Raw genomic sequence first — 27,920 nt, 5'->3', positions numbered from 1 at the left:
GCGGTGAGACACTGGTCAAAGGAATCACACTGACAGGCAATACATTCTTGATTTAATTTACATGGCCTTTCATATAATCACATGGGAATCTATTATGAATGTTGGATAACATAGAAAATTTAAGTGCATGAAAGAAAAATGGGGTCCACGTCCGACTCAGTATAAAACATTGTGAAATAACAGTAAAACATTGTGAAATAACAGATTGCCATATAGTGGATCTTCAGTGTATTGAACCTATTTATTTTCATGTCATAAATTAATGTGACATTGAGGTCTGACCTTTTGACCTCAAATTCTATACAAACATTTCTTGATGGTAACTAAAAGCGTCCTCATGATATATCATGCAGAAAGAGCTTCATGTTACATGCCCCTGTGACCTTGAACTTTCACCTGTTGACCTAAAAAATTAAGAGGCATCTTCCTTTCATGCCAAATAACTATCATATAAATTTACATTATCATAGTTCAAAACGTTCTCTACTTATTGCACAGACACAAAAAGGTCTACAGACAGACTGACCATCTAAGCCATGAATGGGTGCAAAAAAATATGCCTCTGCTTCTTCGAAGGAGGAATTATTACATAATTCGGTTGACAGGTGTAATAGAGACATATTTTCAGTTAAATGTGTTCAGACCATTATCAAAATCAAGCAAATCTGTTATGTGTGTATCATGAAAAACTACACTACACTACGAGTCAACAAATTTTATAACTGCGATCAGGAAAATGATAAATACCAGTGTACATCAGGTCAAGAATGTTGTTAGATGTTTCATTCATTTTATTTATTGCTTGGGAAGAAGGCATTATCCATCACAGTCCACTCAACAAGCAGTCCATATGAATGTACTCCCAGAGCCTTTGATATTTTTTGCTGAGTGCGGCTCTCAGCAACCTTTCGGGTTATAAAGCTTAGAGTTGAATTATTGCAACTACTCAACAAGGTGGGCCATGTTATAATATTTGACATCTATATGATAAACTTACAGTTTGCTAAAGGTGTTAAATGCCCATACTTTGAGTGCTGAACTTTGAACAAGACCTTAACCTTTGAGCTAAGGGCACATGCCTTGCACAGAACATGTTGTTACCGAATGGTGCACATTTCTGGCAATTCATTTTTAAATGTTCAGCTGAATGATAAAGAGCTGTATGTTCATATAGGAGAATTACCTTTAAGCATGATGTTCACTGTAGAGCTAGGCATACAGGTTTTATGGATGAAAAGCTTGTTCAAAATTGTTAACAAAGTCACAATACCAACAAGCTCAATAATCTCCATATTTGTACTTTATTAGACCTTTGACCTCTGACTGTGACTTGGAGCACACAATTCATGCATGCAACATGCATTCTCCACACGCTGTACATTTGTAATAGGTTACTTTGTATATTGCCTGAAGAGTAAAAACTATCAATAACATTCATCAGGCAATATTAAACAATTATGTAACATTTGGTCAAACTATAGCTGGTTTAGACTTGTTTGGACTGGTTTGGATTTAATTTAAAACAAAGTAAATATAAACACATAAAAATGCTTATCAAAATTAAAGTAAAATAATGGCATAAAATAGTTATCAATATATTCTTGCACAAATAAAATAAATGTAACGACCAGTGGGTAACTCTTTTGGAATTTGATTCTAAAACAAAATAATTCACAATCTGATTGATACAATAAGGCAATATTACTAACCTATATTAAGTAATTAAACTTGAATCTAAAACAAGTTCAAGCTGATCAAAAAATTAGAAATTAGAAGCTTACGCTTGTACTACCCAGAACACAATAAATCTTAAGTTAAAAAGTGTGGGGAAAGTATCACATGACTGAACTGGTTTATAACATTGGTCAGGAGCAGCGCTGGTCTTCTACTACACTTTAATTATTCAGATTTTATCTGGTTACTCTTACTGCAAGTGAATTAAACAAATATCCTGAATTCAGTATTCCAACAATTAGCTTTCAGTTCCTAAAAAAATTGTTGCAATTGATTTCTATTTATTAAATAACATGATTCTGCAAACGGACCCTTTCTCAATATTTATTTCCCTTTTGGATGGAAAACATTGCTGATTTGGAATTCAAATATAGGTTATATATATATCTATATATAGGAACAGGGGTGGCGAAATCATATGTCCGAGTTGCCCGAGTCGTACATTTGCTTGTCTGGGCAACTGATTTTTTTCAATTAAGTTGTCCGTGTACAACAAGTTTTTTTAAAAGTCGGGTCTAGGTATACAAAAAAATGCATTGTATTAAAGCTGTAATTAAGTTTTACAAAACCGGATGTTGACATGCGATTACATTGTCAGTGCTATTTGCGGAGCAATCAAGCTAAAATACGGGCACTTGCCTGCGCAGTTGATCTCCCTTATGTTATAAGAGACCAGGAGCATGCCGCATTTTAAACATTCGGCCCGACTGTTAGACAGTGTACAGACTGGTTTCTTTATTTTTACAATCAGACGGAAATAAAAAGTATCAAAGTAAGATAATCAAAACACGGTCTACCTTGTTATTTAAGACGACTTTAATGGTAAAAATGGAACATTTAGTTTTTTTTAATCTTCAACAACGGAGCAGAAACCCGAAGCTTTGAGCAGTTCACCTCCCAAAAAAACTAAGAAAGATTATGATAAAAAATATGATCTAAGTAAACGCACCAGAACTTTTCAAGAAACTTGGCTCACAGATTTTCAATGGTTAACAGTTGATGATAATCAAATTGCTACTAGTAGCGGCGCAGATCCTCAGTCTGATGAGGTTGACATATTGGACTAGTTTAATTTGTTAAGATTACGATGTACTTATATTCAACACATGTTTTAATAACACTAGCTTTGCAAGATTAAAAGTTTTAGAAAGTCTTTATATTGTTTATAATATACTGCTATAATGAATGTACTATTGAAATACAACTATAAACAAAACTAGCAAATCATGGTATATTCCACATTGTTTTACATTAATCAATTATCACGTTTATAATTTATATAAACATTAACGGACAAGTGTAGTTCAGCAACGGACAAGTTAAATTTCCTAAATGGTTGTCCGCGGACAAGTATAGTTTTTTGAGATCTCGCCACCCCTGAGGAAGCAGAATCCTGAATTTTAATGCAAGCATTTTGCAATTTTGTCACTTTTGAATCTTCCAAATTATCTTCCTTGCATCATTTTGATGCAAAGGTTACCACGAAACTAACAGTTACATAAAATGTGAGTTATGTTTTATTATAGAAAAATTTGTTTTTATACCTAGATACCTGGATACCTGGACTGTTGGGCTGTAATTTAGCTATGCTGTAGTGGCCCCTCTGATCAATGGTCTCTTCTTTAGAATCTCTCTCTGATAATTACTATTTTGTTAAAACTTCTCTAGAGTGCGCTTAGTAAATTTAATTGTTAATTTACCTTAAATTACAGACGGGTTAAACTTCTTAATGTTCCATTTTTCAGAATTTAGCAACGATTTAAATTGATTAAAGCGGGTATATACGATTTTTATATGTGCTGAATTGTAAAATATTGATACAAATATGTTATAATAACACACAATATGCAAGAAAAATGATACATGTAAGACGAATTTCATAAAATACAGCAAATACAAATTAGGGCCCTGAGCCGATTGTGACGAAGATAATTCGTAATTATTTTCCTACAATAACCGATGCATTCGTCTTTTTAGTAAGTGTTTGTGTGTCGTATGAATCGATATCGCTGCAGGAATTTCAAATGAACCGTTAAACTAAATTTAGATTCACATCGTACATGCATGATATACATGCTGGCGAATTCGGCTGTACAGCCTTTTTCGATTTCAGAATTAAATATCTGGCTTATTTAGCATTTTTCGACACATGTTCTTCTTAACTTTTATTTTAGTTCATATTGAAATATATGTATAATAAGTTTTTACACATTTTATATTAATAAATACATATTTGACAAGATCGTATATACCCGCTTTAACACTTGTGGCAGATATTGTGGATTCTTCCAAACTGCTCCAGTAATGAATTGATCTTTGACTAAAGGTGTTGAGTCTTACATTACTTTTGGAATTTTAGTTAAGCAAGTCTTTTAAGATATACTAAAAGTTATACAAAGCTATATTTTTTGTATTTTGACCCCTGAAAAAATCCATTTGACCCCTGAACATTTCAAGCACAGGGTCATTTCACTTCTGGTTTTCAAAAACTATTGAAATCCATGGTTTTGAAAACTTGACCATACCTTTCACGTTCCCGACTTGCCCGAACGCCTCCGGTATATTGCCAATTAACAAAATATACACTTATGACAAATTATTCAAAGCAGAGTTTATAAAGCACCGTAAAAAAAATACACACAAATTAAAATAGCATACATATTAGAAGTAACAATCATTGTGAAATAAAGTAAAGCATTCAAGCGTTAGCTAGAATTGCACAATCCAAGGTAAACAAGTTTTGTTGTTGTTGCCTGTATCACTAGTCGTAGGTTACACATCACCAGTGATGAAATAGATTGACTAAACGTATTAGACCATTCTCCTAGCAGAGTTGTCGTGCGTAATGAACCGCAGTGTAAGAGAGTGGTATTAGACTTGCATGTGTAAACTCGTGTGGTTAAAAGGGGTATCGGGTCGTTTCGCCCTAAAACCTGTTCGCCCTAGGTCACCATGAGTCGTTTCGTAATTGGTCGTTTCACCCTTACAAGTGGGTTGTTTCTTTGACCTTGCAAACTCTATGGGACTGCACAGGCTAATCTGTGACCACACTTTACGCACATGCATTTAAAGGGGCCTTTTCACAGATGTTGGCATGTATTGAAGTTTGTCCTTAAATGCTTTATATTGATAAATGTAAACATTGGATATAAAAATCTCCAGTAAAACAAAACAAAAATAAAATTAAAGAAAGAATAAAAAATAACCATAAACTGGGCTCGAACCACTGATCCCTGGAGTAAAAGTCTATCGCGTAGACCACTCGGCCATCCATGCTCATACAATGAGTGATGTATTGTATACTTTATATAATCAATCCTCGTATGATCGCAAAATATAACGACAACAACAGAACTCTCTAAATTATACAATCGTTTCGAGTTGCAACGCTTTATAATTTTCAGGTTTTTTAATCGTCAAATGATGCATATACTTGATATTTTAGAGCATAGTAAATGCTCAGTATTACTATTTCCTCACAAATATCATAGCTACAACGACATTTTGCGAATCTGAATCATTTTTTTTATTTGTCAATTTACCAAAACGTGAAAAGGCCCCTTTGATTAATTAAAAAGTCCAGAGTTTACCATTTTTATAAAGGACTACGACATATGTTGTTTTGCTGAGACAGAACTTGATGCATATGATGATATTTTAGTTGGATCATCCAGCCAGAGACGAAGCGACAGTATTCGTCGCCCGGGTGCAATGTGTAAATTGTGCGCCCGAGCCCCCTCCCGTGAAAAATTGTAGTTCAGTATTTGGTGCCATTGAAAAATAACAGCACATTAGTCGATGCTCATTATTACAAAATAACGATATTACCAAACCAGGCAAATGATGACGACGCACGATGGACAAAAGGCGATTACAAAAGCTCACCACGAACACGTTGTTCTTAGATGAGATTAAAAGATGCATACGAAGACAATTTGGAGAAAATCAAATGTAAACTTCTACGACGACAACAAAAATGATATTAACGGTTTTTCTATATCAACAGCCACCCAAGCCGCCAATGCTAAAAATGCATCATACTAAATTGATTTTTCTCGCCTTCATGTCCGCAAATTTTCACTGGTAGCATCAAAGTATTTTTTCAACTGTTTCCTTCTCTTTACTGAGAAGTTCAAGATAACAGAGACGATCTTTTCCCATCGATGCCCCTATATATGAGAGAATTGGCATCAGCTTGCTGAAGGAAAGCTTGCAACTGGTTATTGATACTGCATTTGTTAAAATAATTTGCAGAGCAATACGCAAATTGGGAAAGACATCACCATACGACACAATTAAAGAAATAAGTTCCAAAGGTGTCGATGGTAAGAAATCACCTCTCGTAGTTAGTAACATTTTACATGCCCGAATCTCCATGAACAGTTCTTCGCATTCTATTCAGTGTCATACAAATTTGCTTAATCGAAGCAATTTTTGCGAAGCCTATTTAAATCCTCGCTTTTATCAAAATTGTGAACATCCAGTAAAAATCTAAATTTTGAGTTCACTTCAGTGAGGCGAATGGATCTAGTTGTTATTTCTTTTTGAAATTTATCCCAAACGCTCTTCACTACGCACACACCTCTTCTTCAGAAAGGTCGGCATCCCCTGCCAACTCTCAAGGCATCCTCCTTCTCCTGGTTCGTCTTTTAATTTCAATCCCCCTTCACATCTTATCTTTGCAATAGTAAGTGTGTGTTCGCACAAACAATCGAGCGTTAAGTTAAATGGTATTTTCGATGCTTCAAGATCAGATGCTGCATCCTTGAAATGTATTGGGAATGGTAAGGTCCTGAAGAAGTTTTTGAACCCGACCAATCCTTCTTAGAATGTCTCTCCAGAAATAGATTAACACGGGGAAAAAGAATTCTATAACATTCTCAAACAACCTTTTTGCATCAGTTCTTGTATTATTTGACTGATTCTTATTTTAGTTTCTCTAGCAATTCCACTAGTTCCCTTAATTCTTCAAAGCTTGCTTTAACAACTTCAAATCTCGCACTCCATCTGGTTTCAGATTCCCACTTAACAGTGATTCATATATCTTTATTACACGAAATACTTGAAAACAGTATGTTTATTTGTGGTTAGAATTTGTAAACTTTACATAAACAATAAAATTCGGCAATTCTTGTCGGATCATTTGAGTCCTACTCACAACTATTCTACCTACGCGTTGGTCCAACGAAATTCTCATAATAGTCATAGAAAACTTAAAAATAACGTCTCCATAAAAAGAATGTCTTTCTGTGGTATTGCTTAGTCTCCGAATGGGCGAATTGCTGTCGTATTTCCAAAACGAGATTGCTGGTCACCTCAGAACCGATTCTTCATTATCTGGTCACCCATCCGCTCCATCGTAGTAGACTGGTGTCTGTCACTACAAATTCTAGTCCAACACGAATACAATTAATCCTCTTCGGGCGCCCCCTCGTGTTGGCTCCCGGGCCAAAGTGCCCTCCCTCGCTACGCCTCTGCATCCAGATCCAGTTGCGGATATACGCTCCTTATTTCCCATTGAGGAAAGTGTAAACGAAAATCTGGAGGTTCTGGCATATTTGTTAAAGCTAATTTACTCAAATTAAGATCTTTACTTTTTTAATTTGAGTGTAAAAATAATTAATAGAATATGTTTATATAAATTAAGAGCATTTACGTTATTTATTTATCAGCGAAAACACTGTGCTGTTTATGTTATGTTGTCCGACAAAAAACATATTTCCAAAAAGTAAAATTTGCAATGACCGTTAAATATTGGGCCAGATATGTACTCAGTTGGTTTCACCGGAGGGGACTTATGGTTTGCGCTATGTGTGTCTGTGAGTCTGTCTGTCTGTGAGTCTGTCTGTGACACTTTTCTGGATCCCGCGATAGCTTTAAAAGTTCTTAATATTTTTTCATGAAACTTGAAACATGGATAGACGGCAATATGGACATTATGCACGTTATTTCATTTTGTTCATACGTAAAAAATTCTGGTTGCTATGGCAATAAATAAAAAAATATGACAATGGTAGAGCCGGTAGGGGATATATCTATTGCTTGGCAATAGTCTTGTTTATAATTATTTACATTCTAATTGTTTAAATGTGGATAAGGCGGTTAATGACAGCCACAGGAGTAAGGCTTTTGGAAACCTCTACGTTTCTCATGTATACGGGGAGGGGTGAATTCTATTGGATAACTGTTCTATGTTAAAATTAGAATTCTACCCAATCATAACAGTGTTATATTAATGTCCTCGCAAAAATCCCACAGACTGGTCAGATCTACCCTATCTGCTAATAAAATCCAAAAGCTTGAGTGACTTTATAGCGGAAAGCGTAGTTAATGACCAGACTGTGTGATTTCGAATGCTGCGCTGGAGTCTTTTGGTTTCAAACTCATTTTGCATGAGGAGGGTCATATTAAAAGACAACAAGCACTAATATTAGCCATTCATTAATGACATATCAAATAAATTGAATTGCATTCCCTCTTAATATGAATAATCTAAATTTCAGTTTTCACTGATCATAAATTGTTATAGAGATCTGTCAATAAAAATGTTATACATAGTTATAGTTAATATATAGAAGATAATTATACTTGTAGTGGTTACAAAGGGTCCCAAATATATATCCATAACGCGTTTAGGTAACAAATATGGTGTATTGAGTGGGACCCTTCAGTCCAAAAAGGGACCTTGTTTGTGTTGGTCCCCTGGTCAAACTGTCTTGGGGCTGAAATTGTTGAAAACTAACAACCGGATTGGAACAACTCGGATCAAAGCGGGGTAGAAGCGACCCAAACCAAACGGCCACTCTGTTTTGAATGTCAACCAATTAAAAAATTATAAGCATTAACTTTTTGCCTCTGTTGATTATAATCAATAATTCTTAAGTAATTATTAATATAAACCGCATGCACCGTAAAGAACCATGTGTAAGTTAACCATTCACCGTTTTACCTTGCGGCTTGTTTCCTTCGAGAATATTTCCTCCATTTAAAAGAGCAAATTATTAGAAAATTAGAAAAGAAAGCAATGTGAAAAATGGTAATTTTACATTTGTTGGCTTTACTTTGGTTCTAAGAATGACTTATTTGGTCCAAATTGAATTATTTTCGCACGTGTATTTGTTGATATTTACTACAAAATGAAGGATACAATGCATAAATAACTAAATATGTTTTGCGAATGGCTTTGTTTAATCTGTCATGGCAATTCGGTTATCAGTTACATATATATGGGAATTTATGATTACATTTGTTCGTAACAAACTGTCATCGGTCATAATAATGTAACAATTGCTATATCTACAGAAATCAGTACATAATATCATCAAAATAAGTATTGTTTGAGCAGTAACTTAAATTTATACTGTTTATTTATGATTTGTTTTTATTGAGGCGTGGGTCCTTTTTGAGTCGCGGTTATAAAGGTGGTATAGTACCAGAAAGGCCGTTTACCAAAAAGGCCTTCCCAAAAAGGCTGCCTAAGTGAACCAAAAAGGCCTCATGGTAGGGTCCATACAATAACCGAAAAGCACCGAAAAGCACCGAATAGCACCGAAAAGCACTCAATTTCTCTCTATATATATGCAATATATCGTTTCTAGTGTGTGTTAACGAGTTTAATTAGTAATAAATGGTTATATGATTGTATGTTTATACTATATTGTGCCCAAAATGGTAAATATCGGCAATTACCGACCGAAAAGCACTTCATGTGAAGACCGAAAAGCACTCAATTTCTCGCTATATATATATGAATATTTGCGTTTCTATTGTGTGTAAACGGATTAAATTAGTTATAAATGGTTATATTTCATGCATATTTATACTACCTTGGGTTTATTATGAGGTATTAATGCCCAAAATTGGATAAATATCGGCAATATACCGACCGAAAAGCACTTCATGTTAAGACCGAAAAGCGCTCAATTTCTCGCTATATATATAATATTTGCGTTCCTATTGTGTGTAAACGGTTTAAATTAGTTATAAATGGTTATATTTCATGCATATTTATACTACCTTGTGTTTATTATGAGGTATTAATGCCCAAAATTGGATTAATATCGGCAATATACCGACCGAAAAGCACTTCATGCAAAGACCGAAAAGCACTAAATTTCACGCTATATATATAATATTTGCGTTCCTATTGTGTGTAAACGGTTTAAATTAGTTATAAATGGTCATATTTCATGCATATTTATACTACCTTGTGTTTATAATGAGGTATTAATGCCCAAAATTGGATAAATATCGGCAATATACCGACCGAAAAGCACTTCATGTGAAGACCGAAAAGCACTCAATTTCTCGCTATATATATGAATATTTGCGTTTCTATTGTGTGTAAACGGATTAAATTAGTTATAAATGGTTATATTTCATGCATATTTATACTACCTTGTGTTTATTATGAGGTATTAATGCCCAAAATTGGATAAATATCGGCAATATACCGACCGAAAAGCACTTCATGTGAAGACCAAAAAGCACTCAATTTCTCGCTATATATATAATATTTGCGTTCCTATTGTGTGTAAACGCATTAAATTAGTTATAATTGGTTATATTTCATGCATATTTATACTACCTTGTGTTTATTATGAGGTATTAATGCCCAAAATTGGATAAATATCAGCAATATACCGACCGAAAAGCACTTCATGTGGAGACCGAAAAGCACTCAATTTCTCGCTAATATATATAATATTTGCGTTCCTATTGTGTGTAAACGGTTTAAATTAGTTATAAATGGTCATATTTCATGCATATTTATACTACCTGCAGCATGACTTTTTGTTAATGTGCTTTGTATTAATAATAGCGATTTTAATCGTTCCATTAAAACCATTCATTGCGCGAGTATCGAGTGTACGCTGGTAACTTAACACGCATTTTATTATGACTATTAATTTACAGCTCAAACACAAATTATAGCGAGAAATTGAGTGCTTTTCGGTCTTCACATGAAGTGCTTTTCGGTCGGTATATTGCCAGGGCCGACTGGGGGGGCCAAGCGGGGAGGGTGCGGGAGGGGCCTCCCCTTCCGAATTTCCAGTTTTTCTTAATTTGGCACTTTTTAAGGTGAATTTTTAAGCTTTAAAAAACTTATTTCCTGATGTAAATTTATGAAATATAACATGTAAATCATCAACTTTCTGAAGTCTAGAGCTTTACAGATTGGTGTGAAATTCACACCGATGTTTAAAGCTTTGTATTTCAGAAATGTGTGATGTTTGATGAAGAAGGAAAGCAAACTTTAAAAATCAAACAACTTTATTAAGAAATGTGTAATAACGTATGACTGACATATAACCATAATATTATTTTCTCTTTGAATTCAAATTTCCTCTAAAGTTTCATAATAAATTCGTAATAAAATGTTTATCATCTACTACACATTTTCACTTTCACCTTCATCAACACACATTAACCATCACAATCGTCTACAACTCCGACATTTGTTTGGAATTTTCTCTATAATAATCGTTTTCCGGAGGTTTTTTAAGCAACGCTTTCAGATATTGAGCAGATTTTTGGTATCCGGAGAGGCGCCCCCTCGGAGAGGTGCTCCCCGGAGAGGTGCCCCCTAATTTTAAGGGGGCAGAGAGGTGCCCTCCAAGCAAATCTGGAGGGGCGGATGAGTGCCCATTGTAAGAATTTAGTAGGCGGATATCTGCCCCCTCACAATAATTTAAATGGCGGATAAGTGCCCCCATTGGGACTTTCGTCTGTTCCAGTTTGCAATCAACCCAGACACTTACCGTAAGAACAATTCTTAATTTATCGCACCACCTGGTGCTCCTCCGTGTGCAATGGCGCCAAGACGTATGAGGCGAACAGAACAACTGCGGCAGAGAAGAGGCAAGCCCGAAAGGCCCGTGTTGCAAGCCCAACTGGAGACGTCCCACTCCTCCTCTTTGTACAAGAATATTCCGTGCCAGGATCGGCCTCAGCAGCCATTTGCGCACACACAGACAAAGCCAGTCCCAGACCCAAAGATGACTTGAGTGGTCCTAGTCGAGTCGACGTACGAACGAATGAACAATCCAAATTGTTAACGAAATAATTTAGAAACAAATAAATGTATTTATGTACAATAATTTCTATCGTAGGATTTAATGGATTGTAATAAATATCAATGTTAAATGGATACTTCATGTGTTTACTTCTATCCTTATCGCAATATTTGATGAATGAGCAATGTCATTATTCAATTGAAGTATGCTACTAATCATTATATTCTTTGTTAACTTCTGGCATCACCTTATTTTCATCATACTTAATCTATGTAGTTTACTTATGTTATTTTGTATTTTGCTTCAGATGAGGGATGAAGTAATATGTGAATCGAGCTCTGAGAAACAAACCTTTATTGGTTAATCACATAACAAGTGACATATGAGTCATTAGTAAGTTACCGTTCGCGAACTGTAGATTCCATTTTTGTGCAAAAAAAAATAATTAAGTATGGACATGACATGAATACTTGACATTGCACATGTTCACGTTATTTCCGCGCGTTGTTGTGGCAGAAAAGCATCAAATATATGCATTTTCAGTTGAGCCCAATGTTAGGAATTGATAGTTATAGTTAACCGGAACTGAATGAGCATTTTCACATGTTGTATGCCAATGTTCAATTAGTTTCATTTAATTAAAATCATGACCATACCGATTACAAACTTTTGTTAATAGACGCCGAAGACGGCAAATGTTTAGATTCTCAATCAAAACTTTTTCAATACGGCGAGAAATCTCTTCACATTTTGCCGTTCTCATAATAAAATTATTTATCCTATTATTTAACATAGTTGAGTTGTCATAACACTGGTATTAATGGTATGACTTCAATAGAGTGGTCCGATCTTATGAAATGTAATTTGTTTGACCTAGGTTTGACCTAGGTATTAAAGTATCGGTGGATTAATTGTTAGCAAAATCGATAGTGATTGGGTTTAACTTGTATTTATCCAAAGGGTTTGTTAAAATCTGTCTTAGTTTTACAACAGCATTTCAAAATGGAATAAACGCTTAAGCTATTATAATAATAGCATTACTGCAGGGCGTCCATCTGAACCAAACAATTACGCAGTTTTTGCATGACTTGTACGTTCGGTCAAGTTTCTCGATGGATCAGTTAGAATAAACAGCACATACATGTGTATCATTTAAAAGGATATTAACGAATGGTCGGATATACAACTCCACACACACGAACACACTTATACACACTGTGATTTAGTATACGAATACTCGTAGGGAAAACAACAATACACACACACACACACAATTTTCCTTGTTTATAAGGCACTACCTGAATAGACAAATCCTGCAGGATCAATCTGCTCAGGGTGTACTTTAAGGGGAAGACAAAATTTAGGGGGCACTTATCCGGGTCATGAATTCTGAGAAGAGGACATTACTTCGCCCCCTAATTTTTAGCAGGAGGGATGTTCTCCGCCAAAGAAAAAACATTGAGGGGTCATATATCCGCCCAGTGAAAAATCTTTGAGGTGGCACCTCTCCGGGGGGGGGGGGGGGGCCTATCATAGAGTCAGAGTTTTGGAGTACATTTAATAGTACCCGAGCCGACAATGACCAATCGAACTATAACAACCGTTTTCAGGAGGTTTTTTACGCAACTCTTTCAAATGTAGAGCTGATGTTTATGCTCCCGGTAGGATGGCCTATAGCAGTCGGACCGTCCGTCCGTCTGTCCATCCGTCCGGCATTTCATTTTCCGGCTTTTTTTCAAATAGCTTTAAGATATTGACCCAATATTTGGTGTGTGAGTCTAGCTTCATGACTTACAGATGAAGTGTCAGTTTCGTTCCGGTTCATTTATTTTTGAGAAGTTATGGGCCTTGGACAAAGACGAGTATCAACATTACCGCCTTATTGCTTCCAACATTATTTGTTTTTCACAAATTATTAACGTCAGCAATGTCCAGACCTACGAACTCCTGTGTCAGTTTTTTCCATTCGCTGCTTCTCTTTCCTTGGTCAATCAAAAGACCTGTTTAATCAAGCATTCAAGATCCCAAGGTGTAATTGACTGATCGGGGATGTGGGTACCAGGAGATAAGAAAACATTGCCTTAGGGCTTATCTCCACCGGCGAGTAAATTAGCGCTAATCCTTTTGTTTAACAGGGACAAGAAAACACGTCTGCTCTTTTGTATTGAGTGAAAGTGTACTGTGTTTCAGGAGAGAACAATTTGCAGTAGGTCCATTATTTAAAAAAACAACATAACTCAACAGCCAGCTGGGAGGGCCCGGGCCCCTGGGCCCACCCCTTGGGTACGGGCCTGATTGCCGATATTTATCCAATTTGGGGCATTAATACCTCATAATAAACACAAGGTAGTATAAATATGCATGAAATATAACCATTTATAACTAATTTAATCCGTTTACACACAATAGAAACGCAAATATTCATATATATATAGCGAGAAATTGAGTGCTTTTCGGTCTTCACATGAAGTGCTTTTCGGTCGGTATATTGCCGATATTAATCCAATTTTGGGCATAAATACCTCATTATAAACACAAGGTAGCATAAATATGCATGAAATATGACCATTTATAACTAATTTAAACCGTTTACACACAATAGGAACGCAAATATTATATATATAGCGAGAAATTGAGTGCTTTTCGGTCTTCACATGAAGTGCTTTTCGGTCGGTATATTAGCGATATTTATCCAATTTTGGGCATTAATACCTCATAATAAACCCAAGGTAGTATAAATATGCATGAAATATAACCATTTATAACTAATTTAATCCGTTTACACACAATAAAAACGCAAATATTCATATATATAGCGAGAAATTGAGTGCTTTTCGGTCTTCACATGAAGTGCTTTTCGGTCGGTAATTGCCGATATTTACCATTTTGGGCACAATGTAGTATAAACATACAATCATATAACCATTAATTACTAATTAAACTCGTTAACACACACTAGAAACGATATATTGCATATATATAGAGAGAAATTGAGTGCTTTTCGGTGCTTTTCGGTGCTTTTCGGTTATTGTATGGACCGCTCATGGTATACCAGAAAAGCCATACAATATTTTGTATTTTCATTGAATAGTTATGCTGATTATAATTATCATATCTATTAAATAGTAATAACTTGTTTATTAGTCTACCTAAAAAACGTTAATTTTATAATTTAAGTCAGCAAAAATATCGCGAATTATCGCATACAGTATGAAGTGTTAGTTACAGTAGTCACAATATTTTTCGTTGAGTAATACTGTACAATAGATGTTTCAGTTTTTTAATTAAAAGCCGCTAATTTTGTTATCAAAGTCGGCATACTTATCGCCAATAAGCATATAGTAATTATCCGTTTATGAAAATTTTATTTTTCTCTGAACTCTCTGTTTGCATCTAAAATTGTAACCAATGAGTAATGAAGTTGTTGTAAACTTACGTGGCGGCCAAATATATATAAGATCCAGAATTATTGAGAAATATATAACCCGTTTGTGTGTCAAAGTTGTCTATAGTAGTTGCTTTGTTTTTTTCATTATATTTGTAAGTATACAGACTTTATTTGGCGTTTGAAATATAGTGTTTTTAAATTGTGTAAATTATACGAATTTCTTCACGAGTGGTAATTTGTTGTGTGTTGATATTGTGTGAGTGTTGTGGTATGAGCATTGTTATAATCGTATAACATAGTCAATGTCGTCAAAAAGTAGCATACACAATATATAGTGTACAAGGTTATTCTTGATTACTATGTTAAACAATAAAATAAATATACACATATGGATTAGTGACTTCTAAAAGACAAATATTTATTATATTTAACACATATAATTAAGTACATAATATATCATTATATATTATTTATTTCATCTTAAACAATTTTTTTTGCATTTTTTAAAATATAAGAAGTTGAAAGAATTTGCATGTACAAAAACAACTCGCTAATCAGACCGGGTATCCAAGTGTCAAGGGTCATTCACAGTTTGTGGCATCTGTTTAGATAACGGATTAGTAAAACGCCCACATATGGTGTAAAATGACACTTATTGGCACCTATTGATAATTACTTGTGCATTTATTATGATTTAAAAATAGTTTCTTAACTTTTAACGATATAAAACTTGCTACATTAAATTCGAAGACTTAAACCGAAAGAAATAAAAATGCTTTATTCTATGTGATATTTTAAACAATTATAACAGATTGTCTACATTATACCGCATTTCAGTTGCATTAAAATATATTAAGCAAAGTTTATGATGTATTTTTATTAGCCGACTGCATTAGAACAGGGACCTATACAAACAAAGGGATTAGCAACCTTGCGATATCCCGTTACAGCACGCAAAATAAACCGAGATTTGATTATCTCGATCGACTGATCCCTGTGTAGCGATAATAAACCGGTGCGCAAGATTTGATAATCTCGATTGATTGGTCCCTATGTAGCGATAATGCGGCTACACGATATCGATTGCGAGGGATTTTGCTTATTGAGCAGGTTACGTTTTTTCGGATTCAAATTATATTATGTTAAATTAACAAGTACCTATTCTTTCAATTGTTGCGTTGTTGATCTCAAAATCAATCATTATGTAGTCTAATTATTACGCAGTATGTCGAACGGGACCCAATTATCGGACCCTTTGATGAATATTAATTGCCGGTTGTTTCGCCAGGGTTAAATTGCCGTTGTTTATCGCACGTATGTGCATGTACAAAAGACCGGTCTTTTAATAGAATTAAAATGTTACTATGTTTTGTTTTAAATAGCAACATAATCAAGACATGTAAAGTGCAAACAACTCAAAATGTATAACTGTTCTTTTAACCTCCGACGCAGCAAAGTTTCGCATGCCATTTTAATATTCACCAACAGAGGTGCTCAGAACCTGTGCAGCCAGACTGACCTTCATGTAGCTGAAGGAAAGCAGATTCATTCGATTGCGAGCGATTTCGCTCATTGATGGTGATAGTTGTTTCGCAATATTCGACTTTCGTTGTTTAATAAACAAATATATATTCGGTCAATTTTGCCTTGTTTGTCTTGTAAATAAATAATTAGTAATATTAACACGCAGTATGCTACACGGACCCCAATTACTGATTGCGTTGACAAGTAGCAATACCATTCGTTTCACAGGGTTTCAATTGCCGATGTATATCGCACATATGTGCATGTAGCAAAGACCGGTCTTTTAATTAATCAAAAATGTTACTCTGCTGTGTGAAAAATATCAACATTATTAACGCCTGCCAATTGCTTACAATTTAAAATGTATAATTGTTCTTTATCATCTGAGACAATGAAGGTTCGCATGCCATTATATTATTCTGTTGGACTCCTTTTGAACATGATATCCATAGTAGTACTGAAAGTCTTTTCGTGATTTCGTGTTCTAGTATTGAACAAAAATCAACAGAATTTGAAGGCAAGGCAATTCATAAAAGTCGTTTATGTTTTATTTCTCAGTATAAATCAGTTAATCCCTGAAACATACACATTAGTTCATGCATGATAGGTAATCTTGGTATTATTTAAGTTTAAGAGTATGTGTAACAATACATTCATGTTACTAAGTGTAATGAGCATTCAGTTAAAGAAAATATTTTAATAACTCAATAGCATGTAAAAAAAAATCACATGTTTGTAAAAGATTTTGCACAAGTAACCATTTGCAATGTGAAATAGAACAACACAAATTTGATAATAATACTAACAATTTTCTATTTATTATTTCAACAACAAAAGATTGAGATTCCTTATGACATGGTAATGCAGAAGATTTATTCGAAGCCTACAGCAATACAAAAAGCTTACTAAAATTAAATACCAAATTATCTTGTTTAAACAAGTTTGAAAATTTTATATTTATAATGAGTTTTGGGAACACATTTTTGATTAACATGATCAAAGATCTAACAGTCACTTTTGAGTTAAGCAGAGATATTCACTGCTGGAATGTGTTCATTTATGAAAAAATGCAACAGTTTAATTTAATCAATTGAATAGTTAAAACTAATTCATACTGAATTTTCTTTTGTCTTCGGCAAGTCTGAAGGTTTGTGAAGTTTTGTCGCCACTGCTTTATATAGTAGACATGAATATAGTAACATCATCTTAGTGCTGGGATGGTCAAGGTACGTCTCAGGAAAAGAAAGGAATCCAATTTCCCAGTTGAATCAGACAGTATCAGTATCCTTGGCATAGCTGTGAACACACATGTATGTCAGCACTATTTAAAGTCCACAATCTTTTTCAACCATTAAAAGTTCTTAATGTTGAAATGACCTGGGTTTGTACGCCCAAGTTTCGCTGGCGTCATGACATTTTCCTTTGCGGGGTCAAACTTTCCGTCTAAAGAGCAAGAGACCCTATTTTGCTTCTTTTCAGCACACTGAAAAGGCCAAAAAGAAAAATAGTTGTGTTTCAGGTCACCTCCTGAAAAAAAGTAGGGTCGGTAGGAAGGAAAAACTTATTATAATTTAAAATTCTTTTTATTTTTCATGTTTTCCATAAATCTGTGTAAAGTGTTGAACACTGTTCTAATATCTAAATATTATAGCAGTTTGGATCAGTTATATCAAATATTTGTTGTTAGATATTTCACACAATGTTAACTCTTTACCATCTGAAGGTGAAAATTTTCATTTTGCTGCAAAATTGTGCACGAGAGAGAGATACATCGTTCTTTGTGCTATACATTAAGGGACCCATTGTTCAGTCTCAAGTTTTAATACCTCTCGCAAAAACTTATGACGCGAAAGACGACTGTCGCCAATTTACACTTGAAAATAATATAAAGGTCATTGACTACATTTAAATTGATCCTCGCTGTTCGTCAGAAATAAAATGATTGTTTTTGTTTATCTCTAAATTACGTGTTGCTACAAATTAGTTGACAGGAGCAGGCCAATCCCGAACGAAGGCTCATTGTAAGCTCGACTGTCCAACAGACAAAAAAACTCACCTTTTCTTCAGCAGCAAACCCACGAACTTCCAGTTTCGATCGCTTCGACTGTGCTGGGTGGCATCTGTGCCATACATTCTTTAAAGTCATGGAGTTTGAATAAGAATTCAAAGACTTTGTTCAGGCATGATGAAAACATTTGTTCAAATTGAGGGACAAAATGGACGACGCCATGTTTACAATCAAACGGAACGCCGGATATCGATTTTGCGGGAAAAACAGACTGGTCCCCCGATTGCACAATGTGTATAATATAATGGACGGAGATGGAAAAAAATCGCCGAACTCGGAACTCGACAGGGAAAAATTAACAAAAAAGGCAAATATTGGATAATAAGTTTTTGGGTCGGCCCCAAAAAGATAGGGTCGGTCGGGTGACTGGAAACACAACTATTTTTCTTTTTGGCCAAATATAAAACAATATGAATTTAAACCAACAAGATTAATAAAGGGCTAGTATTGACTGAGCCTTTCCAAAAATGCTGCGACATATTTTGATCAAATTAATAGTGGTTATAAAATTAAAAAAATGACTAAAATTGTATTGTTTTTGAGCTTATACAAAATTATGATTTTTCAAATAATGCAAATGAAATTTGCACCACACAATAGATTGAAATGCAACGTTTGTAAAGATACCATCATGATTATTATAGGGCTAGTATTGACTGAGCCTTTCTTAAAATGCTGCGACATATTTGATTAAATTGATAGTGATTACAAAATAAAAAAAATGACTAAATTTGTATAATCTTTGAGCTAATACAAAATTATGATTTTGCAAATAATGCAAATTAAATTTGCACCACACAATGCATTGAAATGTAACGTTTGTAAAGATACAAACATGATAACTATAGGGCTAGTATTGACTGAGCATTTAGAAAAGAGCCATGACATATGTTGATCAAACTGAAATTGTAAAAAAAAAAAATGACTAAAATTGTATTGCTTTTGTGCTCATTCAAAATCATGAATTTGCAAATAATACAAATAAAATTAGCATCACACAATGCGTTGAAATGTAATGTTTGTAAAGATATCCATAAGATTAATATAGGGCTACATGTAGTATTGACTGAGCCTTTCGAAAAGAGCCACGACATATGTTGATCAAACTGATAGTGATTACAAAATAAAAAAATGACTAAAATTGTATAATCTTTGAGCTAATACAAAATTATGCCTTTGCAAATAATGCAAATTGAATTTGCACCACACAATGCATTGAAATGCAACGTTTGTAAAGATGCCAACATGATATATATAGGGCTAGTATTGACTGAGCCTGTCAAAAAGAGCCACGACATATGTTGATGAAACTGATATTGTTAAAAAAATAAAAAAATGACTAAAATTGTATTGCTTTTGTGCTCATTCAAAATCATGAATTTGCAAATAATACAAATTAAATTAGCATCACACAATGCGTTGAAATGTAATGTTTGTAAAGATACCCATAAGATTAATATAGGGCTAGTATTGACTGAGCCTTTCGAAAAGAGCCACGACATATGTTGATCAAACTGATTGTGATTACAAAATAAAAAAATGACTAAAATTGTATAATCTTTGAGCTAATACAAAATTATACATTTGCAAATAATGCAAATTGAATTTGCACCACACAATGCATTGAAATGTAACGTTTGTAAAGATACAAACATGATATATATAGGGCTAGTATTGACTGAGCCTTTCAAAAAGAGCCACGGCATATGTTGATGAAACTGAAAGCGGTAAAATATAAAAAAATTGACTTAAATTGTATTGCCTTTGTGCTCATTCAAAATCATGAATTTGCTAATAATACAAATAAAATTAGCATCACACAATGCGTTAAAATGTAACGTTTGTAAGAATATACCAGCATGAATAGTATAGAGCTTTATTTGACCAAGCCTTTTGAAAAAAGCCACGACACACGTTTCTCTGATTATGGAAGTGTAAACAATGATACACATGATTTGGTGAAAATACCCACCGTTGTTTTATAAGTAAATACAAAGCATAGTCGAAAACAAATGAAACAATAAGATGTATCAAACTCAACAAACCTTTGCAATGAATACTTCTGTGTTGGCAACACTTGGTTAATTTGTTATCTTATTCTGTCTCGATTGCTTTGTCACGGTCTCGCTTTGTCAAAATGGAGGCTGTGAAAATTTGCCTTGTCGCGCGAAGTCTCGTTGGGTCGCAAGTCTCGTTTCCCTTTTGCGTAACAACGCTTGTTCTTCGGTTCAGTGAGTTTCTCATCCCTTTGTTTGTATAGGTCCCTGATGAGAATGTCAAATTTACTTAATGTTGGCCACCTTCAAAAATATCGTTTTAAATATTCCTTTCTAATTTCTCTATACAGAGGAGACAAACAAGTACAAATTGACACTCGTTTTCTATAGCGCGTCCGTTGCAAAACTTACATTTTCTATTTTCGCGTAGTATCTGACTATAGCGACCGCATTCGATCTCTAATTTATGTGACAAGTTTGAGGCGAAAAAAGTTCATACATGTTTTATGTCGTACTCCATTTTGATTTAATAGAAAATAGAATTCACATGATAAACAATATTATTATGTAATTGAAATTAATTGAAATTATGTATATTTTGTAATAAAGAAAATAAAAAAACTTCATACATGTTTTATGTCGTACTCCATTTTCAATTAATTAATATTATGTATATTTTGTAATAAAGAATTTGAATTTTGGTAAGGCCTTTTTGGTATTCTGCCTGTTTGGTATGTGGCCTTTTTGGTTTTCGGCCTTTCTGGACCTAAACCAGAGATTTGAAACCTATAATAACAATAATTATAATTGTATATAATAATAACAATAATTGCTTTAAGGCCTTTTTGGTTCATTTTTTGGCCTTTTTGGTAGTCACTTTAGGGCCTTTTTGAAAAAGGCCTTTTTGGTATGCGGCCTCTTTGGTTTTCGGCCTTTCTAGACCTAAACCATAAAGGTCGCATGAAATCGCTTGATGGAACGTTTGCCCTTGATGCATTTCACTATGTATGTATTATTGACAAACTACACAACACGCCATATTTTAATTATTTTATTACAAAATTATAAAACAATCAAACAATGTTAAACTTACAAATGAAGTATTTTAGTTCAATAATTAATGAATGTAATGTTTTCAGTTGTTAGCAATGGTTTAACAGAAGTACATTAACAAGCTAAAAAAGGATCAAAAATTAACAATCTACAAGAATCATTTAAAGCACATATACTCAATTAGTTGGCAAAAACAATTAACTTCTGGTAACCATGTCTATTCAGAGCATTTGTGAAAGGTTACCCAGTTAAAATCACAAAACTTAATTGCATCCATGGAAGTGTCACAACTTAATATATGTAATGCATAGAAAAGAAGATATGCATATTTTACCTTTTCAAGTGTAATCACAGATATTAATTTTTTGTTCAAAATAAGGTTGAAGTTTTGTAAGAACATTTTTTTTCTAACCTCATAACTTCCTTTTTTTTTAAATCAAAACCTCCAAACTTAGAAAACAGGAAGTTCATACTTCATTTATGACGACCCTGTCTATAATACAATAATAGAGCGAATTGTATACAACTGCAAGAATTTAAACATCAATGTACAAGACGTAACAAAGTTGTTTGTTTCCACTAACATATCGCCAAAAAAACAGGGTAAATAGGTTACCGCAACTTTGCCATTTAATTTTTATTCCCGCCGAAAAAAATTCGGAGGGGATATAGTAATTGGTCCTGTCCGTCTGTCCGTCCGGCTAAAACTTTGTCCGGAGCATAACTCCAAATCTATTTAATGGATTTACTTTAAACTTAGGATATAAACAGATGGCAACTATGAGAAGTGCAGTGACCAGTGAACCATAACTCTATCTACCTTAGTTTTTGAATTATCTCCCCTTTTATATAATTTTAAAGTAAATTTTTGTCCGGAGCATAACTCTAAATCTACTGAAGGGATTTACTTGAAACTTAAACAGATGGCAAGTAGGAGAAGTGCAGTGACGAAGAACCATAACTCTATCTACCTTAGTGTTTGAATTATATCCCTTTGTTTATTTCAGGTTTTTTTCCACTTTTTGGGAAGATAGCCCAAGGCTTTGGAATTGGGAATTTTATTGGCATGTTCAGGAAATTGGGAAAATAAATTCATTAGCCTTTTTTCACATGTAAAGTCAACTGATTAGGGAAATACTAAATTTGATATAACTCTTTATAATCATTAAAATTAAAAGAACAAAATCATATAATACTTTGGTAGATGTTATTGAATTAAAATTGAGATAAAATACGCATTAGACACTTCTTTCGAAATTTTTTTTTTTGGTTTTGTTTTTTGGAAATTGGGAATTTTTTGCCACATTTTGGGAAAAAGGTACACTTTTTGGGATTGGGAACATATAAAATCAGGCCAAAAAAAACCTGTAATTTCAAAATAAATTTTTGTCCGGAGCATAATGAATTATCTCCCTTTATTTGTTTTTACAAATATTATTCTACTCTTTAAAACAAATGTTGTCATACAAGCAAACACATTTTGGCTGGGATTCTGCACTACTGTGACAAGCTCTTGTTTACCTTGACACGTTATTTTCCACAAAAAAAAACGTAATTTCAATTTCAAAAGTCTTCCAATTATCTATGCAACATCATTTCTATGTAATTCTGTGATGGCAAAATTATAATTTGATAAAATAATCCAGTTTAAAAAATTAAATACAAAACCTTAACTTCAAATGGCCAAAAAATGGTAAGGGTCCGCAAAAAATTAGGGTCGGTCGGGTCAGTGGAAACATACAAAGATTTGTAGGCCTTACAGACAGAGCCAATCCAGTGTTTTTTTTTGATGAAATATTCGGCGTTATTCGGCCCCATTCCCCCATCTTTAGAGTATATATTTTTCCCCAAAATATTTTTAAAATTCCCCTCTCAGAAGTGTTATTCAATTTTAATCAATACCTCATTTAAATACGTCTTTCGTTACGAATTTACTACAATTTTCCTGAACTGCATCCACGTGTTTACTTTATTTTAGCCTTTACCGCAAACCGTACGTAGTTAACTATCACGACTTTCGCTTTATGACATCTACCGCAAACCATAAGTATTCCTACATGTCGCACAACAACAAAAGCTATCGTAAAAAAATTGACAAATCTGTTTTAACTTAAAAATAAATTGATATTCTTTTCAAACAAGTACAACTTAAAAGTCAGTCTTCTTCAAATGCCGGCAGTGAAACGCCAGAAACGTCCGGTCAACAGAGTGTTGAAAGACTGTTTAGTTTGCTCAACCTGCTTTGCACGCCACAGAGAAACAGGCTTGGGGAAGCTACACTGAAGTCCCTGATCAGACTTTGTCTGCACACGGAGAGACTTGGTGAAGAGGAGGTCACCAGAATAATTAATAAATTCGCTGAAAAGCCCAGAAATTTTGAACTTTGAACATGAACATAACATGTTAATGAATAAAAGAGTTTGAATTATGTTTTTCTCCCTCTGTATGGTGAATTATAGTGTTAAAACTTGATTTTGTACTGTTACTAGCTAAGCATAGAAATTTCCCCCTTTTCCCCATTTACGCGTGAATTTTCCCCCTCTCAGGGGACCCGACCCCCTTCCCCCAAAACTGAAAAAAAACACTGCAATCATTTTTTTTTAACGCAATGTTTCAGTTTTGGTCTCTTATTAATCACAAAAAAATAATAAAAAATCAAGTCGCTTTTGCATTACTAATACAAAGTTTAAGAACAGTCCTATTGCTTTCTTTTCCATGGCTCCCTCTGGCTCAAAATTTTCAGTAGCCAAATTTACCTTTTTATGTCTTAATTCTTATTATATTGGATATTTTATGGGTGATAATGCAGATAACCATGTAGCCAAATGGAATTTTTTGTAGCCAAATTTGCTTATTTTTAGCCATTGGCTAATTTGGCGAATGGCAGAGTAAGCCCTGAAATTTTCATACACAGAAAATTAGTTCTCGACACACGTACACAAGTAAACATTAACAATTATGAAAGTATATAAAATGTGCAAATTTTCCAGGTTACAAAATTAAAAATAGTTAACCATACAAAGAAAATATTTCTTTAATAATATTAAAGACAATATCATTTCGTTACATGCCCATAAAGTTTCATAGAAAACATTTTCTGAGACCAACCGGCGATTCCATCTAGCAGACCCCTACAAAGTTTACATCATGGGTATTTAAAGTGATACAAAGGTTAAAAAATACCAAAACAAGCCAGGAAAAACCTATTTTAACCATAAGGTAATATAAAATATATAGACACAGTTGTGTGGCTTTCACGGAAACAATGTGTGCTTGCTTATTTAAATGTCCCAAAAATATGTACACATATTTTTATGAGAAGGATTTCTCCAATATGTTTTAAGTATGCACAGCTAGAATGTTACGGTATTAAATTTGCAAGACAGAAGAACACATAATCGTGACATTTGATCAAACTATAAATGAATATGTCTAGTCCATAATATCATTTTATAACTAGTTGCTGTCTGAATCTTGCACAACAGCCTTGGGAAGCGTTTCATTCTGGCCTGTAGTCTGGTCGGACATTTTTTTCTGTAAATGAAAGACAAACACTACAGGTTAATAAATTACTGAATAACTTTATCAATCCACAAGTCCGTTTTTTAAATGGAAGAGCAAAAACGCATGTTATTCCGCACACAAGTTAGCTTAAATAAACGATTTGTATAGATATTTATTTTTAATTATTTTTTGTTAGAAAAGATTGTGTATAGCTGTTTTAAAAATAGCTTTTGATGTATTATTTTACCACGCACCTTGTACTGTAATCTGCCGTGCTGATATGGTGCGTGTTTTAATAAATCTGTAACAGTGACTTCTACCTCGGATCTCATCATGTTTGATACCTTCCGTATTCCATCTGCAAAGATATCAAAATACACTCATTATACAGTTTAAAACTCAAATGTTTGTAACAACTATTTAAGGCTGGGTAAATGTTAGCCCTTAACAGGTACATGTTTGTCTGGGTTAATGTCCGCCTTTAAAAATTTATGTTGGGCCATGTAAATGTTGGTATTTCTGGAAGTTTTAAGACTCCCATGGATGCAATTTTTTTGCGACAAAGACTGGGGGTAAACGACTACCAAACTTCTTTTAAAGAAATGCCTGGAAATGCATTAATATAAAAGATGCATGAAATTAATGTTCCATGATTCTATTATTATTATTAATTTCTTAATTCGGAATTGTATTTTCACCTCCCATTATACGTTTACAGGGCGAATTGACCGGTTGCGAACAAGTATTAGGGGCGAAACGGAGTCGTAATCCTCAGCTTAAGAGTTCAGGTTAACCAAAACATGCCAACCGCGATCATATATATGCAGTGATTTTTTTTGCTCAAAATTACAGCCGATTTTCGGCTGCTTCCCAATCACAAAAATCCACGTTTTTTCCCAAAAAACTGACAAAAATTTCCCCAAAAAAGCCCAATTTCCAAAAAAAAAAGTCTCTTTGACTTAATAATGATTTCTTAACTCTAGATCTCAACATTATTTTTTTAAACATCCTACAAAATATATAACTTTAATTTAGTATTTTTTGTAAATGAATCATTCCTAAATTTGCCACTTTGATTGATTTAAAACATCCCAATTTGACCAGACTCCTTTTCTAGAAAACTCCCTGAACATGCGCTTAAAAACAATATCAATTCTGATACTTATAATCCTATTTATAATGCTTATCGTTTCCTAATTTCATGGTTTATCGCGCAATTCTTCCCAATTTCACGGTTTATCGCGCTAATTTTCCCAATTCAAATGGCACAGGCTGTAACAAATTAAAGCAAAAAAAATCACTGTATGCAAATTGATTAAATACAATTAAGAAAACACATGTCATTTACCTGTAAATGTAGTTATTTATCAAACATGTTTTCTGGAATTAGTGAATTTTCGTCTTTTTTTACACCGCTTCTGCGTTTCATTGTTCCTTTGTTGACGAACGCGCCAAACAGGCAGCGAAAAACCGCGGTTTCGTATTCAGAATATTCAGATTTGTTGAGTTGCAAATGTATATTTTAGCGTATAAACCTATATATATGTATCTTGTATGCAATGTTTTTGTGAATATTTAGTATAATTTATTATGCCCCCCTTCGAAGAAGAGGGGGTATATTGCTTTGCTCATGTCGGTCTGTCGGTCGGTCTGTCCGTCCACCAGGTGGTTGTCAGACGATAACTCAAGAACGCTTGTGCCTAGGATCATGAAACTAAATAGGTACATTGATCATGACTAGCAGATGACCCCTATTGATTTTGAGGTCACTAGGTCAAAGGTCAAGGTCACGGTGACTCGAAATAGTAAAATGGTTTTTATACGCCCGTCTATGACGGGACGTATTATGGTATACCCCGCGTCCGTCTGTCCGTCCGTCCGTCTGTCCGTCCGTATGTCTGTTAATGTCGTACGCTACGTCAAATATCCTTCGATGGATTTTTTTCAAATTTCAACACAATCTTAATATTGATAAACCCTGATCCCCTTTCGTTTTTGACGGAATTCTGAATTGTCGTTCCAGAGTTATGGGACTTTGTTCGTCAAAATTTCGTTATTTCATTGAATGTCCTACTGTAGCTATATAAAAATGTTAAAGTTGTTATAACTTTGGTATGCTTGGACCTAGAGTCTTGAAACTTGACATGAAGGTTGGCCAGAACTAGTAAGTAACCCCTGGACATTTCAAGGTCATTCATTTGAAGGTCAAGGTCACTGTGACCTTGAATGTAAAAATGTTAAAGTTCTTATTTCATGTTATAACTTTGGTATGCTTGTACCTAGAGTCTTCAAACTTGAAATAAAGATTGGCCAGTACTAGAAGATGACCACTGGTCATTTCAATGTCATTCATTTGAAGGTCAAGGTCACTGTGACCTTAAATGTTAAAATTGTTATAACTTTGGTATGCTTGGACATAGAGTCTTCAAACTTGACATGAAGGTTTGCAAGCACACTTAGATGACCACTGGTCATTTCAAGGTCATTCATTCTAAGGTCAAGGTCACACAAGGTCACTGTGACCTTAAATGTTAAAATGTTAAAATTGTTATAACTTTGGTATGCTTGGACATAGAGTCTTAAAACTTGACATGAAGGTTTGCAAGCACACTTAGATGACCACTGGTCATTTCAAG

General features: G+C 34.1%; 2 protein-coding genes across 5 annotated transcripts in view; one reads left to right on the top strand and one right to left on the bottom strand.

Moving 5' to 3' along the window:
• The window catches only part of LOC127848185 (uncharacterized), a 41,185-nt gene extending 37,823 nt beyond the window's left edge, over positions 1–3,362 (bottom strand). Inside the window, exon 1 of the mRNA XM_052380486.1 lies at positions 3,279–3,362. The gene's annotated coding sequence lies outside the window, so the exon portion shown is untranslated. The remainder of the gene's footprint in view (positions 1–3,278) is intronic.
• Positions 3,363–8,683: 5,321 nt separating this feature from the next.
• The window catches only part of LOC127848464 (CCR4-NOT transcription complex subunit 2-like), a 70,941-nt gene continuing 51,704 nt past the window's right edge, over positions 8,684–27,920 (top strand). For all 4 annotated transcript variants that reach the window (XM_052380942.1, XM_052380941.1, XM_052380940.1 and 1 more), the window contains exon 1: positions 8,684–8,770. The gene's annotated coding sequence lies outside the window, so the exon portion shown is untranslated. The remainder of the gene's footprint in view (positions 8,771–27,920) is intronic.

The sequence above is a fragment of the Dreissena polymorpha genome, chromosome 10 (assembly GCF_020536995.1).
Source record: "Dreissena polymorpha isolate Duluth1 chromosome 10, UMN_Dpol_1.0, whole genome shotgun sequence".
In the NCBI taxonomy this organism is placed as follows: domain Eukaryota; kingdom Metazoa; phylum Mollusca; class Bivalvia; order Myida; family Dreissenidae; genus Dreissena; species Dreissena polymorpha.
Note: the sequence above shows the minus strand (reverse complement) of the source record. Positions and strands in the feature narration are given on the sequence as shown.